This window comes from Macrotis lagotis, chromosome 3 (genome assembly GCF_037893015.1).
Source record: "Macrotis lagotis isolate mMagLag1 chromosome 3, bilby.v1.9.chrom.fasta, whole genome shotgun sequence".
Taxonomy (NCBI): Eukaryota; Metazoa; Chordata; class Mammalia; order Peramelemorphia; family Peramelidae; genus Macrotis; species Macrotis lagotis.
Genome location: NC_133660.1, coordinates 120505204 through 120529298, shown reverse-complemented (window position 1 = coordinate 120529298; position 24095 = coordinate 120505204). Strand labels below are relative to the sequence as shown.

Genomic DNA, 24095 nt, shown 5'->3' with positions numbered 1-24095 from the left:
ATGCAGATAAATAATTAAAAACAAATTCAGCAACTTGGTGAAAGCAATACAAAAAACAACATATTAAAAACCAGTTTAGGCCAAATGGGAAAAGCAACACAAAAGGCAAACGAGGAAAAGAGTACCTTAAAAAGCAGAACTGGCCAACTGGAAAGGGAGATTGAGAAGAAAATTTGAAGAAAATAACTCCTTCAAATGAAGAATGGAACTAAAGGAACCTGATGACTTTGCAAGAATTCAGGAAGAAATAAAATTATACCAAAAAACCCAACAAAAAAAACAAGAAAATGTGAAATATCTGAGTGTAAAAACAACTGACTTGAAAACAGATCCAGAAGAGATAATTTTATAATTATTGAGCTACCTGAAAGTCATGACCAAGACTTCATTTTCCAAGAAATAATACAGCAAAGAGGCAAAAGAACCTGGAATGCAACCAAGAATCAACTACCCAGAAAAACTGAACATCCTCTTCCAGGGGAAAAGATGGATTTTCAATAAAGCAGGGGAATTTCAGATGTTCTTGTTGAAATGACCAGAGCTGAACAGAAAGTTTGATCTTCAAGTACAGGATTCAGGTGAAGCATAGAGAGAGAGTGGATGAGAAGGGTAAAATATAAGGGACTTAATGATGATGAACTGTGTGCTATTCCTGAATGGAAAGATAATATTGATAATACTTATATGAACCTTCTCATTTAATAGAGCAGATAGAAGGAGCTTTTAAAGATGAGGCACAGGACAGAGCTGAATTTGAAGGTAAAATACATTGTAAAAATAGCAGTGGGTGCAAGAGACATGTACTGGGAATAAGAGCAAGGAGAGGTAGAATAGGCTAAGATATTTCATACAAAACATGTTTCATGTAGCTTTTGCAATGGTATCAAAGTGGGGAAGGTGGGGGGAAAGAGGGAACCTTCATTCTCATCAGAATGGAAACAGCATACACATTCAATAGAGTATAGACATCTAGAATAAAAAGGAGAGAAGGGGTACAGTGGGAGGGGATATGAGTGATAGAGGAGAGGGTAGATCATAGGAGAGGATAGTAAGATATAACAAATTTTATTTCCTTTTTGCAAGGTGGTGGGATTGGATGGCCTGTCTGGGACCATGGGGGCTAGGGTTGGTGGGTCTCTGGGGGTAATCTGGGGTAGGATGTGGGCTGGAGGCCTCTTGGCCCCAGAGCCAGTGCTCTTCTCCCCTGAACCCCTCGGTTGCCCCAAAGCACATTTTTGAAGAGGGACAGAGTGAAAGGAGAGAGAAAATATAATATACTAGATGGTAGTGGGGTGGAATGTATGGAGGGAATTACAATCAGCAATAGCAACTGTGGGAAAATATGGAAGTAACTACTATGATGGAGTTATGATAAAGAAAGTGATCCACCCAAGACAGAGCTGATGGTATCAGAACACAGACTGAAATGCATTTTTTTCCTCTTTCTTTCACTTTATTTCTCATGAGACTTTATATTTTTGGTGAGGGAAAGGGTATTATGCTTACTCTTAAGAATATTTTAGTAATGTGTAAATAAATTTTTAAAAAATTAAAAAAAATAATATAGCAAAATTGCCCTGAGATCCTACAAGCAGAGGATAATAGAAATTGAGGGAATTTACCTATCACCTCCTGAAAGAGATCCCAAAAGAAAAACTTCCAGGAATATTATAACCAAACTCAAAAACTCCAAAGTAAAAGAGAAAGTACTAAAAGCTTCCAGAAACAAACAATTCAACTACTATGGCTCTATAGTCAGGCTTACACGGGATCTGGCAGCATCTACATCAAGGGCTTGTAGGACTTGGAATATGATATTCTGGAAGGCAAAAAGAGTTTGGTTTACTACTGAAAATCAACTACCCAGCAAAACTGAACTTCCTCTTTTAGGGGAAAAGATGGACTTTCAATGAAACAGGGGACTTTCAAACTTTCCTACTGAAACAACCAGAGCTGAACATAAGTTTGATCTCCAAGTACAGGACTAAGGTGAACCATAGAGGGGCTGGATTAGAAGGACTAATTATGAAGAACTTAAAGATGTTGAACTACTTGTATTCCTGCATGGGGAGAAGATACTGATAACTTTTATAAACTTTCTCATTTATAAGAGCAGTTAGAAGAAGCACATATAGACAAGGCACAGGAAGGAGCTGAACATAATGGCATAAAATAACTCTTTCAAATGAAGAATGGAACTAAAGGAAGCTGGTGACTTTGCAAGAATTTAGGAAGAAATAAAATTACACCCAAAAAAACCTTCAAAATTAGAAGAAAGAGTAAAAAGATGGCATCAGTGATTGATAAAGAAAGTACTGGGAGGAAGAAAAAGGAGAGGAAGAAGGGGCTAGGACATTTCACATAAAAGTCAAGAAAAATGATTTACAATGGAGTGGAATGGGGGAAGGCAAGGGGAATGAGTGAGCCTTCATTTTCATCAGAAGTGGCTCAAAGAGGAAATAACACACACACAACTTAATAAGGTATAGAAAACTATCTTACCCTGGAGAAAAATGAGAAGAAAGGGATGGGATATGGGGAAACGGGGGGGGGAGAGGGGAAAGGGTAGTCACATCCAACACACTTCTAATCAGGGACAGGGTGAAAGGGGAGAGAGACAGAGAGAGATTGGAATAGATGAGAGTGGGGAGGAACAGAGTAGAGGGAAATATAGGTAGTAATAGCAGCTGTAGGAAAAGTATTGAAGCAGCTTTTCTGGTGGCTATGATGGGGAAGGCAATTCATACCAGAGACAGAGCCATTGGAATCTGAACGAAGACTGAATTACACTTTTTCTCCTCTCTCACTATTCTTGAGGTTTCTCATCTTTTTTGAGGGTAGGGCAGGTTTATGATTACTCTCACAACAAGATTACTGTAATAATATAAAATTAAAAATAGCATTATTTACCTTTTTTAATTAGAAAGAAAGCATTATATAGTTAACAATAAACTAGAAAAATTACCAGTGAATGTTTTTTAAGATCTAGTTGGGAAAAAAGTGCTATATAAATGCTAAACATTTTTGACTAATAAATCCAAAGCATTGTAGAACTTAGAGAAGCAGAGAGTAAAGAACACTCTCCTGATCATTGCAAGACCTCATCTCTATTCCTTATTCATTTACTCATTCAGGAGTCACCTGTTAAATACCTGCTATCTATAAAGTAAAGTTCTAAAATTGACTGACTTTAGTGATCTTGGACAAATCAATTACCTTCTCTAAGCATTTATTCCCTTCCTAGTAAAATGGGGGTACTAAAATGGACTTCAAGTTTAAAAAAAAGATCGATTCTATTACTAATACAATACTTTCAAAACTAAAATGTCAGAATGTTATACATTAATGATTATATTTATACCCACTACACACAAGATAAATAAACATCATCAATACTTATACTTATATCCACTAGGATATATAAGGTAACTAAATTTTTGGGAACATGTGAAAGTACTTAGATATAATCACTAAATATATCTTTTTCCCTGATCATTATAATCAGGGTTTTATATGCCAAGAAGAAAATGTTATTTTCTTTTTTAATGGATAACTACAGCTGTTATTGAAAATAACTTTATATTTTCATTCACTTAGAAAAAATTCAATCCTAATTTTAATTGCCCTACAGGAATTACAAATCAATGACTATGTGAAACAAGGGTCTTAATTTCAGGTACACTGAGTGAGGAAGTTCTGTTACCTTTGTGCATAATCTGTATGTGGAAGAGAATGCAGAGCTGCCTAGCTATTTAAAATTCAACCAAGCACGAAATTCGGTGCAATCACAGATGGAAATAACCATGCTCAGATTATTTCTCATATTTCTGCTCCCCAAAGCCAGAAAGTTATTTTCCACTAGTTGATTTTTACCACCAGATTGCAGCTATAAATCCAAAACAACTTCTGTTGACTTGTGTTATATGTATGAATGTAGAAAGGTTGAGAGTAACTACCCACGATGATGTTAGTGAAAAGTAAAAAAGAGTTTTTTTCTCCTTTAAAACAGGAAAGGATTGGGTAATAAAGGATGGCAAGAGCGAGTATCCAAAGATGACATGTGTATTCCCCTCCCCTAATTGACCTTAAAAATAAACCCAAGACAAAGCAAAATAAAAAGCAAGTTGAACACAGTTTAAAAAAAAAGTTTTTCACACATTATATCAAATAGCCATTTCAAAATGTGGAGAAAGTATCAAAAATGACACTCCATTATTAGACATTCATTCAATGTTAATGCAGGGAAAGTTTTGTTCAAGATTACTCATCTTTCCCTTTCACACTAAATAATGGGAAATTACTTTGGTTAAGGTGGCCCAAGTGGATAGAGTGCTGTGCCAGTGTCAGGAAGCCTGACTTCAGATCTAGTCTTAAATGCATTCCAGCCCTGTGCCCCTGAGCAAGTGTTTGACCTCTGCTTTTCTGTTTACTCATCTGTAAAATGGAGACAACAGCATGTTACTTCCAGTAATAAGATGAAATAAAAATTGCAAATTAATTTGCAGACCTCCTCCTATAATCATATCTTGATACAAATTTGCTAGTTAAATGACCTTGGAAAATATATCAACAAAACAGATTATTTTCAGTTTGAGTACAAAGAAAATGTGTAAATTCATTCTCTCCCTCACTACCTGTTACCACTTCTACAACTGAGTGATCATTTTAACTGATTAAGAACTTTTAGAAATGATAACTAAAGTTGTAAAAATCATACAATGATTCAGATATGCTAGAAACTTTGCTGAAGAGATGTATGGAAGAACTTAGAATAAGAAATTACTAAGTATTAAGTTATTTTAACAATTATTGATGAGCTATGGCACATAAGAGAGGGAAAAGCTAATGCAAATGTTGTAGTAAATAGCATTTCTGCTGAAAAATTTAAATATAAATACATTCATTTCCAAAAGAAGATTTTTAATAAATGAATAATTAAATTGGAGGTATAATTTTGTAAAATGATAAATTCAAAAATCAGAAAACATTCTCAGATCATTTTGTCCTGACTCTGGGTCAGAAAATGTAACCACAAAGCAAATACTTTATAACAATGAAATTATAAAAATTGGGAAAATTTCCAAGTTCCAAAATATTCAGAGAAGCTCTTTTTTGCAGTGGCAAAGAATTACAAATTGAGGGGATGCCCATCAATTGGGGAATGGCTGAACAAGTTACTGTATATGAATGTTATGTTGTTCTATAAGAAACCATGAATGGTCGGTCAGACTTTAGAGAAGCATGGGATGAATTATACAAACTAATGCAGAGGGAAGGAAGAAGAATCAAGAGACCACTGTACACATTAACAACAGCATTGTGTGATGATCAACTATGATAATTGCAGCTCCACTCAGCAGTTCAAAGATCAAGGACACCTTTGGGAGAACTATTAAGGACAATACCATACATATCTGAATGAAAAAACAAAACAAAACAACCATCAAAAAATCCCCACAGAATCTGAATGGATTCTAATTCACTCTTTTAAAACTTTTCTTATGTTTTTTTCTTCCTATTCCATGGTTTTCCTTCCTTTCTCTTAATTCTAATTCCTTATATACAAAATGACTAATGTGTAAATATGTTCAACATAAATGTACAGGTACAATTTTTACCACTGAGGGGAGGGTAGCTGGGAAGGGAGGGTGGTAGAAAAATGTGTAACACACACATATACATATACATATACATATACATATACATATACATATACATATACATATACATATACATATACATATACATATACACACACATATATACATATACATATACATACATATACATATATGCAAGTATATGAATGTTTAAAAACTTTCACAACATGTAACTGGAAAAATGAAATAAAACATCAATCAAAAATATATCTAAGGCAATTTCTAGCTGTGAGACCTAAGGCAAGTCATAACCTCTAATCCTCAGATTTTTTTATCCATAATATGAGAATAGCAATTTAACAAGATTTTTTTATATTATGAGATAATGAATATAAAAAAGTATATAAATATAAATTTCTTAATACTACGACTATTATCATTACCATCACTACTACTACTACTACTACTACTACTACTACTACTACTACTACTACTATCACTACTACTAGTACTAATACTGTAATTTAGTATTTAACATAAAGATTTATCTTTTTTCTCCTCTCCAAAGTATGGTACAGTGCCTTACATGTAAAAGAGATTTAACTATTTGTGGAATGGAAGTGATAGGTGATGATGACCTAATAACTGAGGGGATTTTATACTAGTTGTAGGATAATAATGAGACAAAAACTCTTGAATTTTTTTCTCTTCATGATACTATTGTGCTCCTGAATTAGATTCCAATCTTCATTATTACCTTTGAATGTTATCTATATTCAATCAGTAGCCAATTCTTCTTATCACCTTCAATATCTCATCCTTAGAATTACTTTAATATAAGAGATCCTATTTCTTAAAGATCATATAATTTAATTACTTCATTTTAAAGAAGATTCCATTGAGACCTTGAAAAGTAAAATGATTTTTACCCAGGCTCCAAGAACTGGTTAATGGCAGAATTAGAACTTGAACTAATATGATTTTCAGAGTCAGCCCTCTCACTGAGCTATATTGCTTTATACGTAGGACTTAAAATTGGCTCTTTATAAAAACATCAGCCAGTAATTCGTACTTATTGAAGGGAGCTAGTATAGCAATGTATAAAGATTTATGGATTTAGAGGCAGGATCTGGGTTTAAAGCTATCTTTCCACTATTTAGATGTGCAAGTTTAGATAAGACATTTGACATTTCTGAGGCAAAATTTCCTTATCTATAAAACGAAGAGGATTGTATTAGCTAATCACTAAGGACTTCTGCTGCTTTAAATCTATGAACTTATGATGTTTACTGTCAATGAACTCATCATCAAAAGTCATACAAAGATTAACTTTCATCTTTACATTATAAAGTAATTTAAGATTCAAGAACAATATGGCCTGTTTTAGAGTCAGCTGTCTAGTACTGCCTCTGAAGCATACTAGTGCTCTGATCACAGGACAAGTTATCTATCCTGTCAGTGCCTCAAGCAACCCAACACTTTATGTTACAGACAAATTTTAGAAGTGCATCAGTGAGGCAGTTTTCAAGGGGCAATTATTGTTCCATACAGTGACTACATTATACATCCTGACTCTCCACCCTTCTCTGTCTCAGTCAGCCTCTAATCTCTATCACTTTCTCTATTTTCCTAAAAATGTGATAGGCACATTGCTGCTTTCAATGAGTTTATAGTTCTATCAAGGGAGAAAATATGTCCACATAAATAGGTATGTGCATACACATAATATATGTGTGTGTGTGTGTGTGTGTGTGTGTGTGTGTGTGTATGAGATTAATACAAAGGAACAAAAGGCTTCTTCCTTCTATAAAAGGAAAGGAAAAGCTTTGGGTCTAGGTTTAAGGAAGAAGAATTTTAGGTTAACTTGATCTTAATTTTCTGCCAGCTTGGTAAACACATTTGAAACCTGTTGGGTTTTTCCCTTCAGAGACCACAAGTAGCTGAAGAGGAGAAGGGAGCTTGGGAACAATGTATGGAAAGAAGGGTAAGTTGAGAAGCACGTATTCATGGTGGCACCCTGACTCCAGTAGCATAACACTAAGTTTCTAGCCCAATATGAAATCTGCAAAGGGAAACCCAGGGTGTGGATCCCATATCTAAGGGAAACAAAATTCTAAAATTGGAATAAACAAAACTTCCTGATTGGCTGTTGAGTCTTATGGCAATCTTCTGCTGCTCAAACCCAAACCCAAGTCAGGAACTAGCATAGTTTAGACCAGGATGGCAGTAATCAGACTTGCCCTGGATTAGGTGACTATGGGAGCACTGAGAGCTTGCTGATACCCACACTAAGCTATTTTTTTTGAAGGCAATGGGGCTAAGTGACTTGTCCAAAGTCACACAGTAGTAAGTATTAAGTGTCAGGGACCATATTCGAATTCAAGTCCTTCTAACTCCAGGGCCAGTGTTCTCTCCACCATGCCTCCCAGCTGCCCCAAAGCTATTCTTATTTTTAGGTTTTTGCAAGGCAAACGGGGTTAAGTGGCTTGCCCAAGGCCACACAGCTAGGTAATTATTAAGTGTCTGAGACCGGATTTGAACCCAGGTACTTCTGACAGGGCTGGTGATTTATCCACTATGCCACCTAGCTGCCCAAAGAGGTCTTTTTTTTTTGTTAGGTTTTTGCAAGGCAAATAGGATTAAGTAGCTTGCTCAAGGCCACACAGCTAGGTAATTATTAAGTGTCTGAGACCAGATTTGAACCCAGGTACTCCTGACTCCAGGGCTGGTGCTTTATCAACTGGGCCACCTAGCCACCCCTCCAAAGCTATTCTTGATAAATGAATAACAATCCTTAGTGTATTATAAAAACAGTTAACAGGCCCAATTCAGACACTCCCTCTGGGAAAGTGCACAGAGACCCACCTAACAAGTGTTCCAGCCTATGCCAGGCTGGAAGAATGAGCGAAGAAAAAAAAGAATTCCACTATAAAAAGCTCTTATGGTAACAGGAATGCTTAAGGAACAAAATCCAGAAGATAATATTTTCAAAACATCTCAAAATCTCAAAGTCAAACACACCTTTGTCACAAAATTAATTAGAATTCCTGGAAGAAATGAAGGAATTTTTTTTAAAAAAATGAGTTTAAAAATGCCTTTGTAACTCCTATTTGCCTTATTTTCCCTTTTATTAAGTGAAGATATAATATCATCTACCTAGAAGGGTTGCTGTGAGGGTCAAACATAATACAGATATTTGCCTAATACAATGACTGGAACATAGTAAATATTATGTAAAACTACCACTCTATATACACCACCCCCACTCCTCTTTTTTCCCCTTCTTTTGGATATGGCCAATGTGTAAATTTGTTTTCTTTTTCTTTTTCTTCTATTCTCATTTGTGGGAAATGGTGAGGTTAGAGAAGAAAATAAATTTTTGCTGATTAAAAAAACTTTAATGTTAAAAAGAAAAATATTTTTAAAACATTTATTACATACTAATTCTCTATACCTCCCAAAAAGTAAATCACTTAACCTCTGAGGGCTTCTTCCTCTTCTTTAAAATGAAAGGGAAAAACTTTTGGGTCTAGGTTTAGGGAAGAAGAATTTTAGGTTAACTTGCTAGCTTGGTAAATACATTTGATACCTGTTGGAAGTTTTCCCTTCAGAGACCACAAGTATCATTTGTTTAAGTAGTACCATTCCATGAGGTTCAGGGTTTCCCATTTACTCCTCTCTTTTTGTCATTTGGGCCAGCTTTTTGTTTCTATAATTGTGACCATCTGAAGGAGAGCAAATGGTTCTCAGCTCTATCTATCCTCTTCTGAAGCCATCAGTCAGTTTGCAAACTGCCCTAAAGCTTACAAGCTTTTTTTCTGGAAGGAAAAGGCTTTATTCATGGACCAGTCAAGGTTTTTCATATGCTTTAGTGGCCATAGACCTAGGAATTGGCACTGGATCTGTGATATCATCAGTAGTTCCAGGGTGAATAACTGCCTTTATCAAGGCTGGTCAGTACCTAACTCTGTTAACTATGTATAGAGTTTCCCAAAGTACTGTAGGTTAACTGACTTCCTTAAGTTCACCTAGATTTAAAATATAAAACTGTATCAGGACTCAGATTGAAGTTTCCCTGGCTTAGAGATAGGATCTCTAATCACCAGTCTTAAACATCCATGTGTCCAGCTGTATGCACGCATGTATGTATGTATAGTGGTATGTATACATGTGTGTTCATAACATAAATCCACATATGTATCCTGAAGAGTGACAGTGATCAATTTTCTCTAATATTTTCTGATATAAACAAAATTCATGAACTCATACTTCTACTTACTGCTAACAGTTTTAATAACTTTGTAATCAACTTTTATGATATTTTTGTATGGATATGTATAAGAGGCAATGTGTCATGGGGAATAAATATTAAGCCTTTGTGCTAAGAGAACCTATGGTTGAGTCCTGACTCTGACACATAGTGCCTGTGTCCCAGCAAACTCTGTAAAGACTATAAATTGCAGAGAAGGCATTGCATGCATGAATAAAGGGGATTTTCCTACTTTGGATTTCTCTATATTAATGTAACTGCAGATTTGGTCCCTATACTATTCCCTACATATAACGGAATGCACCTGGGTGTAAGATTATTTTTAAGATTTGTGTTTGAGGAAAAATAAGAAAAGAATTCTTTCTTTCTTTTGAGTTTTTTTTTGCCAGAACATCAGAGCAGAGTTGGAAAAAGATGACTATTTTTCCTAGCTGTTACACACCAGATACACATTGAGATCATACAAATGACTTCTACATTGCAATAACTTTGCCAGCAAACTGTAAAATCTCTCCCATATGAAGATAGTATCAATTTATTCTCAAAGTAGCAGAAACATTCTTAACAATCCACAACTGAGGAAATACAAAATGATTCTTGCTAGTGCATATATGAATCCTGTAACACTGACCGAAGTAAAAAAGTGTCAATATTTCATAGGATCCTAGAAACCATATAGACTGATAATTCAAAGAAACTTTAGAGGCTTTCCAAACATATAGAAAAGAGGCACAGAAACTAAGTGAGTTGTCCAGGGTTACATCATCAATTATGTGTCAGAGACAGAATTTGAATCCAGGTCTTCCTGTTTTCAACTTTAGTGCTCTATCCATTATAAGCATGCTGCTTTTATGTCAACAGGCAATTGTTTGTGGGCAAGCAGCTACATAACCTTGTTTTTACTTGGCTGACATAGATTACTGACTTGCTTTTTAAGGGAATATATAATTTCAAGATGTACAGTCAAATTCTCTTATTACCTGGGAAGGAACAAGAGAAGGAGAGAGGGACAGAGAGGGGGAAGAGAGGGAAAGAGGGGTGGGTGGAGAGAGAGGGAGGGCAAAGGGAGGGGGAGGGGAAGAAAGGCAGGAAAGCAGCAGAGGAGGGGGGAAGGGAGATCATGTTGGGAACAGAGGGAAATAGTCTAAGGTGGGAGTATACACACACACACACGCATATATGTGTATATGTATATACATATATATTTGTATGTATATTTTGTACACACACACACACACATACCTACATAGATACTGTATATATACACTGGACTTTGGAGGACAGGGAATCTCTAGATGAGAGGATGGATAAGGCAGATGAATTATAAAGTCAAAGCACAGAATGGTCCATAGAAATTATCTGTTTCAACCATATCACTTTTCTGATGAAAAATGATGGGATCCAGAGAGTTCAGTTGATTTTCCATATCCACCAAGAAATGGAGCTAGAATTATAACTCAGGTCCACTGACAGAAAAATCCAAAATCTATTTTGCTGAAATGCTATTCATGCAAGCAATCTGAAATAAAGGTATTTTTCATTATGTGGAATAGATTCACTTCATTAAAATTGTTAATAAAGCAAAACTCTGTACATCAACCTCAAATTCCCCCCCCTTTTATTCCCATTAAGACATCTGAAATTTATTCTTGGAAGCAGTTAAAAACCAAAGGAAGAAAAAAAGGTAGAAAAAGAAGAGCTAGAAAGAGACAAGGTCATTCAAGAGTTCATTTTTTTCCCTCACTAATAGAAGTAAAGATTTCTATACTACTTTAGTTTAATAATTCATTTTTGGTGTGGCAGGAAATAAATGACAGAGGTGCTTGTCATCATCTACATCTTTGAGAAAGGGAATTCACTGGAGATGCAGAATGCAATGAGAGATCACAGATATTGTAGTCAGATGATGTGGGATTGAATCCTGAGCTCTGCCCCTTATTACCTAGATGATCTTGGCTACTACAATTTACTTTCCATTCTGAAACCCAGTTTCCTCATTTGTTAAATTAGAGGGTTGACCCAGATCTCTAAAAAACCATTAAACTCTAAATCTTTTGAAACTAGGAGGTTGGGACTGAAATCAAAGTCTTCTGATATGAACAACCAGTACTTTTTCCCCATTCAACATCAAATTCATACTTGGTGAGTATTATTTAGGGAGTTATTTTTCATCATACAACACATCTATAAGGATCATTACTCAAGTCAAAAATAAACAAGTTCTTATTATTGCAATACCCTCCCAGGAATCTGGTTTGTGTTTTTCCTTTTTAAAAAGGTAAAAAAAATACATTAAAAAAATTCAAGTTAAAAAAAAAAACTAATGTGATATGATGTTGTTTCCACATCACATTAAGATACATGACTCTTGAAAAGAAATGAACTGTGAACTGTAGTCAATTCTCCTTTTCATTTTTTCTCTAACAAACTTTGCTGCCTGTATTAACCAAGATACTAACTTTATACAATCACTCAATAGTTTTGATCTTTTCAACTGTAAGATGAAGAATTCTATAATATGTATGTGTGTGTGTGTGTGTGTGTGTGTGTATAAATCATGCTATTTAAATGACTAAAAGAAATGAAATATGATTGAATGAAGTCTGCCACTCAATCACAGGCCACCACTTCTGGTAAAGAAAAGAAGGGTGAACTAAGGCTGGTACTCATTAATCAATGAACAGTAGCCTAATTTTCTCACCCCTACCAAGCACTGCCACTAAGCAAATTACTGCTACTGTTATGGAGCTGAGAATAAAGCTAATTTTATTTTTGTTCCACTGCCATAGCTACTAGCACTTTTAAAAATGTTTACATCATTGATCTAAAATTGTTTGAAAGGTTTATGTGAGCAATTCTCTTTCTCTCCTGGGGAGGTACAGCTAAGGTACCTCATTGTATACAATAAGGCATTAGCTATACCATTTAAAGTTTAAAGAACATAATGTATTATTTCAACAAAATGTAGAGTTCTACCTAGTGGGTGGAACCCACCTCTTTACCATTCAAAACAACTTTTCTTAACTGATACCCTGCTGACCCCAAAGGGAAATTGATTGCCCACACAAGTGACCTGCCAGATAATGATGTTAAGTTTTTTCAAATTTCTTAAGGCAGTGGTATGAAGTATCCGAGGGTCAGGAAATGAGATTGATATATTTTTATTGTTTATCATGCTCAGCATTTGAATCAATTTATGAAAATAACAGAATATATTTTTATTAAAATCTTCTCTAGAATGAACAAAATTTATAAAGGAGAGGCAGACTGAAGAGAAATTAGCTATTCACAAGACTGAAAATTCTTCCCAATCTATTCAATAGATTATTATGATTCAACAAAATTATCAGCTTTCTAATTTTGAGCCTCTGGTATGTTTTAACATATCCCAGGGCCATTTATCTTTCTTTTTTTTTTCTTTTTTTGCTTACCTGGTAATGCTCTTTAGTCATATTAAGTTTATAGCCTAATAAAATCTAAACTTTTTCAAATAAACCTACCTATCCAATATTTGTGGATTTTATTTTTTAAATCCAAATTTAGAATTTATTAATTTATAAAATAATATCTCTTAAAATATCATTTATGTTTGATTTGATAGATTTTTATACCAAGAACTGGGGTTTTTTTTGTCTTTAAACAACTCTTGATTGTCAGGCACTAGCCACTGCAGACTCCTAAAGAGAAAACAGATGTAGCCCTCAAGGAATAGCACCTTATGGAAAAGTAAATGCAGAATATATGCAAAGTAAATGCAAAATAATAGGGTGGGACAAAGGTACTACCAAATAAGGAGAAAGGTACTATCAAATAATATCTCATGAAGAACATGCCACTTGGAGGAAATTTCCAAGAAGTAATGGTCTGGGGCGGCTAGGTGGTACAATGAGTAGAGGACCAGCCCTGGAGTCAGGAGTACCTGAGTTCAAATTTGACCTCAGAAACTTAATAATTCATTACCTAACTGTGTGGCCTTGGGCAAGCCACTTAACCCCATTTGTCTTGCAAAAACAAAAAAACTAAAAACTAAAAAAAAACAAAAAAGAAGTAATGGTCAATGGTGAGAAGGGATTTTCATGCAATCTTAGAGAATAGCAAATAATTCAGATCAGAATATAAAATGTGTTGAAGAGGAAAATTAAACATTAAGTTTGATTAAAGGAGGTTGAAGGCAGGTTGTCAAGGATTTTAAATACTAGAGTTGCTTCTATTTTCTCCAGGAGTAATAGGGAGTCATTGGAACTTCCTGATCAGGAAGGTGGCAGAGTCACACTTGTTTTTCAAAAATATCAATTTGGCAGCTGCGTGAAGAATGGATTGGAGAGGGGGCAGGCTTTAAATGCTTCTGCTCTTTGATTTTCACCCAAGGATCCTAATTCTTCCTTCTGGGGACAAGAATATCAAATCTATTTCCTCTTTGCCAGAAGGACTCTTCAAATACCTGAAGACTGCTACCATGTCGCCCAGGCTAAACAGCAAGTGAGCCTGGTATGAATACCCTGTCTTCAATGCACTGAACATTCTGTTAACCTTCTTTTGAAAGTATTCCAGTTTAAAATGAGAGGAATGGGGGAGAAATGAGAACTTAAAATTGCAGAACTGAAACACATACTTCAAGAATGGTTTGACTAGGGAAGAGTATATAACACAATTATCAGCCATCTAATTTTGAGCCTCTGATATATTTTAACATATCCCAGGGTTATCTATCTTTTTTTTCTTTTTTGCTTACCTGGTAATGCTCTTGAGTCATATGAAGTTTATAATATGATAAAATCTCAACTTTTTCAAATAAACCTAACTGTCCAGTATTTGTGGATTTTATTTTTTAAATTCAAATTTAGAATTTATTAAATTATAAATTAATGCCTCAAATATCATTTATGTTTGGTTTGGTATATTTTTATACCTAGACCTTTTTTTTTTGCCTTTGTTTGTATCGCCCAGTATAGTGCCTGGCACAAGTAGGTACTTAATACATATATATTTTTTACTTAGTGTCATCTGCAAATCTGATTAAGTATATTACCTAAATCTTCATCTAAATCTTTAACAAAAATGTGCTAAGACAGGTGAGATCTGGAATCACTCAATTAGAGATCCTTTAATCACTATTCTTTATATCTGATAATTTTAAAAGTTCTTAATTCACTTAACTGTGGGTTATTATCTAAGTCAAACTTCTCTACAAGGTTAGCATGAGAAATAGCAAAATTCTTTCCTGAAAGTTAGATATATTAAGTCTATGGCATTTCCCTGATCTATCACTTAAATAATCCTGTCTGAAAAGGAATGAAGTTAGTCTGGAATAACCTGATCTTGATGACGCTCTGCTGGGTTTTTTATGTTAGTTCTTTCTTTTAAAAATTCTCACAAATCATCCTTTTTAACAATATATTCTAAAACCATTTCAGGAATCTAATCAAATTCATTGCTCTACAATCTAAAGCCTTTATTTTTCCTTCTGATTTTTGATAAAGAAAAAAATTGGTTGTTTCCTATCTTGTAGCAGCTCTCTTTTTTTCTATCCAACTTTTCAAAGTTGACACAGATTCAGCAATTACATTTGCCAGTATTTTCAGCTGTTTGTCCAGGTGTGGTAATTTGAATTAACAAAATTCTTTACAACTTGGTTTTTGATTTCTTCTTACTAATTTTTGTTCTGTTCTATCCAGTCCAAAAACAGAAAAAAAATTCTTCAAGTTCCTCTACTATGATTATCTAAACCAGTCTCCTTTTTTAAATGTTTCTCTTCCTCTTAAAACAAATTTTAAAAATCCAAGTTGATTGTTCTACACCTTTACATGGGGATCCTGGGTCAGAGATATAAAAAAAGAATGGTCCAACCAATGAACTAAGGGAGTTGTTGGGTGTCACAGAACACAGTGGGGAACAGATTCCAGCACTTGCTTAGTCTCTTATGTCTTAGTCTATATGTCTCTAATTCTTTTTTTTTGGGGGGGGGTTGAAATAAAGACAAAATATTTTATTTCATAATTAGAGGGGAGGAAGGCCTAAAATGTATTGTCTACATGAGTTTCTAAATCTCTAACAGTCTTTAGGTTGGCACCAACTACCATTTGAAAGCAACACAGCCATACTGTGCCAAAAGAAAGCTTTATTAAAAGGAAAACAAACATTCTGCATCAAGAAAATTATAGTAATTCAGTTAAATAATAATAATTTGCATTGATATATTACTTTAAGGTTTAAAAAGCACTTTAGCAACAATCTTGGGAGGTAGGTAGCATAAAGAATATTATCTGCATTTTTATAAATAAGAAAACTTAGGATCAGTGACATTATATATGACTTGTTCATAGCTACATAGGTAATATGTTCATGACAGGATTTAAACTCAGGTCACTTTGTTTCATTACCCAATGAGGCACTATCGTGTGTGTGTGTGTGTGTGTGTGTGTGTGTGTGTGTGTGTGTGTGTGTGTTTAAAAGCAGAATTAGAGACAACAAATGGAAATTACATAAGGAAACAAACACCACATTAGGGAGGAAACCTAGTTATTCACTATAATGGCAATGAATCAGCCTTCTGTTAGGCAGTAGATTTTCTATCACAAGATTCAGCATGGACTGGAAGAACATCTACTCGATATTCAACAAAAAGAATTTTTCCATTAGGAAATTCAAATATATAAAATCTCTTAAAGAACCCCTTTGACCCTCAGATGATATAATTCTCTGACTATAATTAAACCCAAATCATTCCCTTTAAAACAAAAACAAACAATATAAAATAAGATCAGTAAATTAAGCTTCATTATATTAAGTGCACAACTATAGAATATCTTAAAGACTAGTAAAGGGAAAGGACTAAAGTAAACTATTCCACATATCATTATCTTATTACAGAGAATTTTTTAATAATGTTGTGACATCCCCACACCTAACTTCCCTGAAAAAAGGCAAATATTGTTCTGCTCCTCCTTTTAATGTACACTCCTTATTCGCAAATTAGTATGTAAATAACTCACATTATAACAAGCTATTTTGTATTATAGAGACAATCATAAATTCAAACCTGTAAACTTCAAATCATACACTGCAAATACAAGTATTAATAATAAATCTACACATAAATTTAAAATTATTATCCTGGCATTTTTTGAGTAAATATTTCATGTTGAGTAAACAAGGGTTTTAATTTACTACCTGGTTCTTTTAATGAAGATACTATGTTCATGAGGATTTGGAAATTACATCGTATTTAGTTACTTATTGCTCAAAGAAAAAATAAAATCTCATTTACATCCAAAAATAAGAAAAGAGATAAATATTTGTTTTATACTTCAGACACAATTAAGTATCATATCTTTATATTTCGCTAAACATCTTAATTCAAAATATATATTGCAGTGATGTGTTCATTTTTGGACCGTTCTCTAAGGATAAAAATAATTTAAGGTAAATGAATATTCACTTTCTGTTTAAAATGGTTTTCTTCTGTTCCTGCCTTCTCATTACGGGTCATATAACTCTACTTTCTATTAAAGCAATTATTCATATCCCTGCTAAATAAAACTTAGTTTCACTGCTAAAAGTTCCCTGCTAAGTTCAACAATGATTTCAGCAAAGAGAAAGGAAACTGAGTTAAACCAAAAGGACCTTTGAAAGATTTCTTTTAATTTTCTGAGATGCCTCCCCTTTCACTGCAAATGCTTTCACATTTTGATAGCTGGGTAAAACCTCTATTTACCCTGGTAGATGATGTTTAAAATACTACAGAAGAACATAAAAAAATCAATACTTAAAATTATGTATGAAATTTAATTTTGCTTTTCCCATATTTTTGTCATAAACATTTGGTAATATGGCACAGTGGAAAGAATGCTAGATTTTGAGTCAGGGAAGATTTGAGTTGAATCCTACTTGAGAGCCTTATCAACTGTGTAAATTATGCAGGTCTTTTAACTGATGTCAAACTTAGTTTCCTCATCTGTAAAATGGACCCAACAATGGAAGCTAGCTCTTAGAGTTTTTGTGAGGAACATATGAGATAAATGTGACATAATTTATAAACCTCAAAGCTCTACAAAATATTAGCTATTATTTCTTCCTAACACAGTTCACAAGATTTTGAGATCATAAATTCAGAACTCAAAAAGAACTTAAGAGGCATTTAACCTAAAGTTTTCTTTTGTACAGATGAGGAAACTGGGTCCCAGAGAGGCTAAATGTTTGCCAAACTTCTGTATATATGAGGTAGAGAATCAGGATCTGGTCTCATTTCTTTTCCTTACACTATTACCATCACTGTACCTCTGATTTTTCATCTATCAAATGAGCAGTTTGGAATAGATGACCTTTGAGGGTCTTTTTAATCTAAATCTATAATCCTATGAATTGAATTTAGTCATCCTTAATATTAGCTCTAATCTTATTTTTACTGTGACTTCCATTTTTGCATATTTATCAGGTCATATTTATCAGCACTTATGTCTTCCTAGTAATTTATGACTGAAAATGAGAAGATACTATAAAGAAAGAGAACTGAAAAGCTAATCATCATGACTTAATTAGACATTGGTCTGCACATTAAGTGTTTCTACAAAAAGAAAGAAAAGACAAAGAAAAAATGTCATCTCTTCTTGACATGCTGGCACAGTAGAATGAGTAGTTATCTTCTTCTTGATGTTTAATAACCATAGAAGAATGAGAAAATGATCTCCCTCCTCCCTCTCCCCCCCCCACAGACACAAACAGCCCAACAGCCCCCTCTCTATTTGTTCACTACATTGGTTGTTTGGATTTAACAAAGAATTGCTTCTTTTTATTTGAGTCTCAAATAGACAATAAGCAAGAAACCACCCAAATACTGCACAAAAGAGATTACATTTCAGGATCTGAGTAATGCTGACTTTCCTGGAATATAACATCTTTGGTCTAACAAGTGTTGTTCAGTCATTTCAGGGGTGTCTAGCTCTTCATAACCCCATTTGAAGTTTTCTTGAAAAAGATACTGGGGTAGATTGCCATTTCCTTCTCCAGTTCATTTAACAAATAAGGAAACTGAGACAAATAGGATTAAGTGACTTTCACTCAGGAGAATGAGTCTTCTTAACTCTAGGTCCAGTGCTCTCTATCTGTTGAACCACCTAGCTGCCTTTGGTCGAGCAATTTGTAGCAGTCAAAAGAATAGCAAATATGGACTCAAAGAACTTGGATTTAAATCCTGGCTCCTGCAATTATTACCATTCTGATCTTGTTGAATTTACCTTTCAAAGCATCAATCTTCCCATCTGTGAAGTGTGGAGTTTAGAAATGAAGAAAATGAAGGGATTGAACTAGAATACTTCTGGGGCAGCTAGGTGGCGTAGTGGATAAAGCACTGGCCTTTGGAGTCAGGAGTACCTGAGTTCAAATCCGGTCTCAGACACTTAATAATTACCTAGCTGTGTGGCCTTGGGCAAGCCACTTAACCCCATTTGCCTTGCAAAAAAAAAAAAAAGCTAAAAAAAAGAACTAGAATACTTCTGAGATTCTTTCCAACTATAAATGTATAATCCTATTTAAGGTGACTTTATTTCTATGCCACAAAGAAATATCAGAAAAGAATCACCAATATTTCTACCATTTTTCAGGTATGAGCTTTAATTATGATAATGCTATTTATGGCTTTTTTGACCTTGGACAGCTTATCATCTCACTGAGTTTCAGTTATTTCATCTATAAAATAAATAGTTTGGACAAAAATGAACTGTGATGCTTCCATATCTAAATCTAACCATTTTTGCTATCCATATTCTATAGAGAAATGAGGTCTATTTACCAAGTTACTTCTCCTGCATAATGTAAAAATGAGTTGTGAATTCAAGCTTTAGGCACAACACTTAGACATTTATCTCTGAACCTAAAATATTCTAATATTTATTGAAGCCACCTTACAAACAGATCTTTAATAGACAGTCTAGCTCTCTAGTCAAATGACTAGACTCTCAATTCTGATGATCTATTAATTTTCCTACTTTTTCTATGATTCCTAGCTGGTAGAAGAAATACAAGAAGGAAGGAGATCTTTTGGTCCCTCCTCCCTAATGTCTAACAATTCAATTAAATTCAACATATATTTATTCTATTTATGTACAAACCTGCCTGAGGAACATTTGACTTCCCAAATACCTCTGATTAAAGAAAAAGATCCTATATAGCAAATAATTTGCTGAAATAAATTTTATTTTCCATTAATAGTTACTACTTTTTAATTACAACTGCAATTCTGTCACAGTCATTTATTTTGGGAGAAAGCTGGTAGATAAAAATTATTTCTTATAAGCTGCTTTAAGGAGCATATTAATAACAAATACAACAAAAATCATAGGATTATCTCAATAGATACAGAAAAAAGTTCTTGAAAAATGTTACTTATTCCTATTAAAAACTCTTGGAAGCATAGGAATAACTGGAGCTTTCCTTAAAATGATAAGTGACATCTATCTGAGTATGTATTATATGTAATGGGGACAATCTAGAAGCCTTTCTAATAACAGGGGTGAAGCACGGATGCCCATTATCACTACTATTATTTAATATTATAATAGAAATGCTAGCTATAATAATAAGAGAAGAAAAAGAAATTGAAGGAATTAGAATAGGCAATGAAGAAACAAAAATTATCACTCTTTGCATAAAATATGATGGCATATTTAGAGAATTTTAGAAAATCAAGTAAAAAGCTAGTTGAAATAATGAACACTTTCAGCAAAGTTGCAGGATATAAAATAAACCCACATAAATCAGCATTTCTATTTGCTGTCAATACAGTCCAATAGGAAAACAGAAAGGCAATGCAATTTTAAAAAATGAAGACAATATAAAATACTTGGGAGCCTAAGAAGAAAAACCCTAAATTATATAAATACAATTACAAGATACTTTTCACTCAAAGTCAGATCTAAATTTACTTATTCAGTGCCAAATCAAACTACCCAAAAATTCATTCTTTTTTATTATATATTTTATTTTTGTTTTCCAATTTTATACAATAGTAGTTCCTACCTACAATTTTTGGTAAGATCCAAAAATTATTTCATAGTTTTAGAAAAATCATTTTTAAAATCATCTAAAAGAACAAAAAGCCTGGAGTTTTAAGGGAATCAATGGAAAAAAATATAAAGAAAGGTAGCCTTATTGTACCAGATATCATACTATAAAGTAGTAATCATGAAAACAATATGGTAGCTACTAAGAAACAGAGTGGTATATCAGGGGAATAGATGAGGCACACACTACACAGTAGTAAATGACCATATTAATTTAATGTTTGACAAATCCAAAGATCCAAACTTTTAAGGAAAAAAAATTCACTATTTGACAGAAATTGCTGGGAAAAATGAAAATAGCAGAAAATAGGCATAAACTAACATCTCATACCATTTTCTAAGATTAAGTCAAAATGGATACATGATCTAGACATAAAGGATGATATCATAAGTAAGTCAGAGGAACATGGAATCGTTAACCTATCAGATCTATGACTAAGGGAAGGATTTATAAACCAAATATGAGATAACATTATGTGATATAAAATGAGTAAGTTTGATTATTTTAAAGGTTTATACAAACAAAACTAATGTAGCCAAAATTAGAAAGAAAGCAAGAAAAATGTATCTGATTAACTCATTTCTCAAACATATAGAAAGAACTGAGTCAAATTTATAAGAATATGAGTGGTTTCCCCAACTGATAAATGATAAAAGGATATGAATAGGCAGTATTCAGGAGAAATCATAGTAAAGTATAATATATAGTAATGTAAAAACATGCTCTCAACAATACTGATTAGAGAAATGCACATTAAAACAAGCATGAGATACCACCTCACAAATATCAAATTTTCTAATATGTTAGAAAAGGAAAATGATAAATATTGGAGGTGATGTGAGAAAATTAAATCACTAATGCTCTCTTAGTAGAGTTGTGAACTGATCCAACCATCCCAGAAAGCAATTTGGAACTAAGCCCAAAAGTGTTGTAGCAACATTACTACTAGGTTTATATCTCAAAGTGATGAAAGATAAAAAATAAAAGACTCTTTATGTGCAAAAATACTTGCAGTAGCACATTTTGTGGTGTCAAGAAATCAGAAATTGAGGGAATACCAATCAATGGGGGACTGGTTGAACAAGCTGTGGTATATAATTGTAATTGAATTATTACTGAAGTATAATAGAAATAATGAGCAGGATGATTTCAGAAAAATCTAGAAAGATATGAACTGATGCAAAATGAAAAAAACAAAACCAGAAAAATATCTGTACACAGTAACAGCAATATTGGACGGTGATCAAATGTGAAGGACTGGGGCAGCTTGGGAGGACCCAAGTCAAATCTAGACACTTAATATTCACCTAGCTGTGTGACCCTGGGCAAATCATTTAACCCCATAGCCTTCAACCCCCGCCCAAATGTGAATGACTTAGTTATTCTCAACAATACAATGATCTGATTCATGAATTCCAAAGTCATGATAAAAAATGCTATCCACCTCTTGAGGAAAAACTGATGGAGTCTGAATGACGAATAAAGTATACTATTTTTCACTTTCTACATTTTTGTAGGGTTTTTTTTGATCTGTGTTTTCACATGACTAATATGGAAATATTTTCATGATTGCTTTTATTGTATAGCCTTTATCAAATACTTATAAACTTAGGAAGGGAGGGAATTTGGAATCAAAATTAAATTAGAAAAATCAAATTTTAAAATTGTTTTCACATGAAACTGAGAAAAAAATGAAATAAAAACATTCTTAATAAAAAAAAAACCTGCCTAGGGCATTTAAATATTATGTATCTACTTTAAGAAGACTCCTTTATCTTACATCCATAAGCAGAAAAAATTCTCACACTTCCTTGTTTATCTTTATTCTGAGATATCAATTTACAAGGTGATGTCTTTGTTGACTATAATTTCTAGTCAATAGACTCCAAACCACAGAATTTATTAAAGATTTTTCAATTAGGGCTAACCTCTGGGCAAAATGGAAACACTGGGAGTTGAATTCAAGTGCCAGCTTACTGCTCTTTAGATTTTTATTTGATCCCTGGTTTTTGAGGTGAGGATGGCATAGAGAAATTGTGAGTACTTTTTACAACTCTAAGTTACACTAGCAAGTTTCGGCACTGAATGGCTTCCAAGTAGTTTCTTGGATTTGTTTGATTGCTTTTTTCCACCCTCAGTCACTGAATAGCAATAACCTCACTATGAAATGTGATGGTAGAGGAGGAGTTCTAATTGAATTTAGAAGTATACCATTCAAATGTACTTTTTTTCTTAAACTATACTATATTCCTAGGGATGAACCAAAAAAAAGGAGCATATTAGGCTCTCTCCTCCCCTCAATTTCAGCACTCCCTCAGGTATGAGAGCTGAACTTGGAGTTTAAGCTTTAAAACAAAGGGGAAAAATCATTAGAAATGCCTCCTTGTGAAAAGAAACATCTAATAGTATGCAGGAATTTCTTTGGCTTGGAACACTGGCAGGTTTTTTATTTGCTTCTTGTTAAAACATTAATGCTTTTTGGCTTTTCCAATCATTAACAGTTTCATCTTATGGCTCCCTATGGAGTTACAAGCTGATAAAATTGTTCACTACTCCTCAAACAAAGGACTACCATCAGAGAGGCTTCTCAATAAAAGCTGCAGAAGGGGCCTGTTCTAGCACCTGATGCTTTCCCCCAATCTTTCAATTCTCTTATGCATGCTACTTAGAATGTAATTTTCAGATAGCTATGGCAGCAACAGAAAGTATTCTACCTACAACTTAGATTAAGCTACTGTAAAACTTTATTACTTTTAATTAATGTAATCCCCAACCGTTTTAAATCATTATTCTAACTCTTAAAGGGAATATTTCCATGTTAAGAATTTCTGTTCCAGCATCTGATTTCACAGTCCCAGTTTTTCTTCTTTTCCTCACACTGTTACTGAACATGTAGGATAGTTTTCCTGCACTCTCCTGTTATAGCCCTTTTGTGGCATGAAATTGTCTTCAGGGTATTCTCGTTGGATATGCAGCCAACACTTTGAACACATGACCTAAATTGACTCTTTGTCTTTCCCTCTGTGATAACTCTCTTCAGTCAGTCTTTTCTTGTCTATTTCCACTACCTTATCTATCTCATTTTTACATATTTTAAGTGTCTGAGCTTGGATTTGAATTCAGGATATCCTGACTCCAGGATCAGTGCTCTACCCACTGTGCCACCT

At 33.8% G+C, this 24095-nt stretch overlaps 1 protein-coding gene across 5 annotated transcripts in view; it reads right to left on the bottom strand.

Annotated features, from left to right (window-relative positions):
• Positions 1 to 24095, bottom strand: part of NR3C2 (nuclear receptor subfamily 3 group C member 2) — a 389957-nt gene that overhangs the window by 152771 nt on the left and 213091 nt on the right. The window lies entirely within an intron of this gene.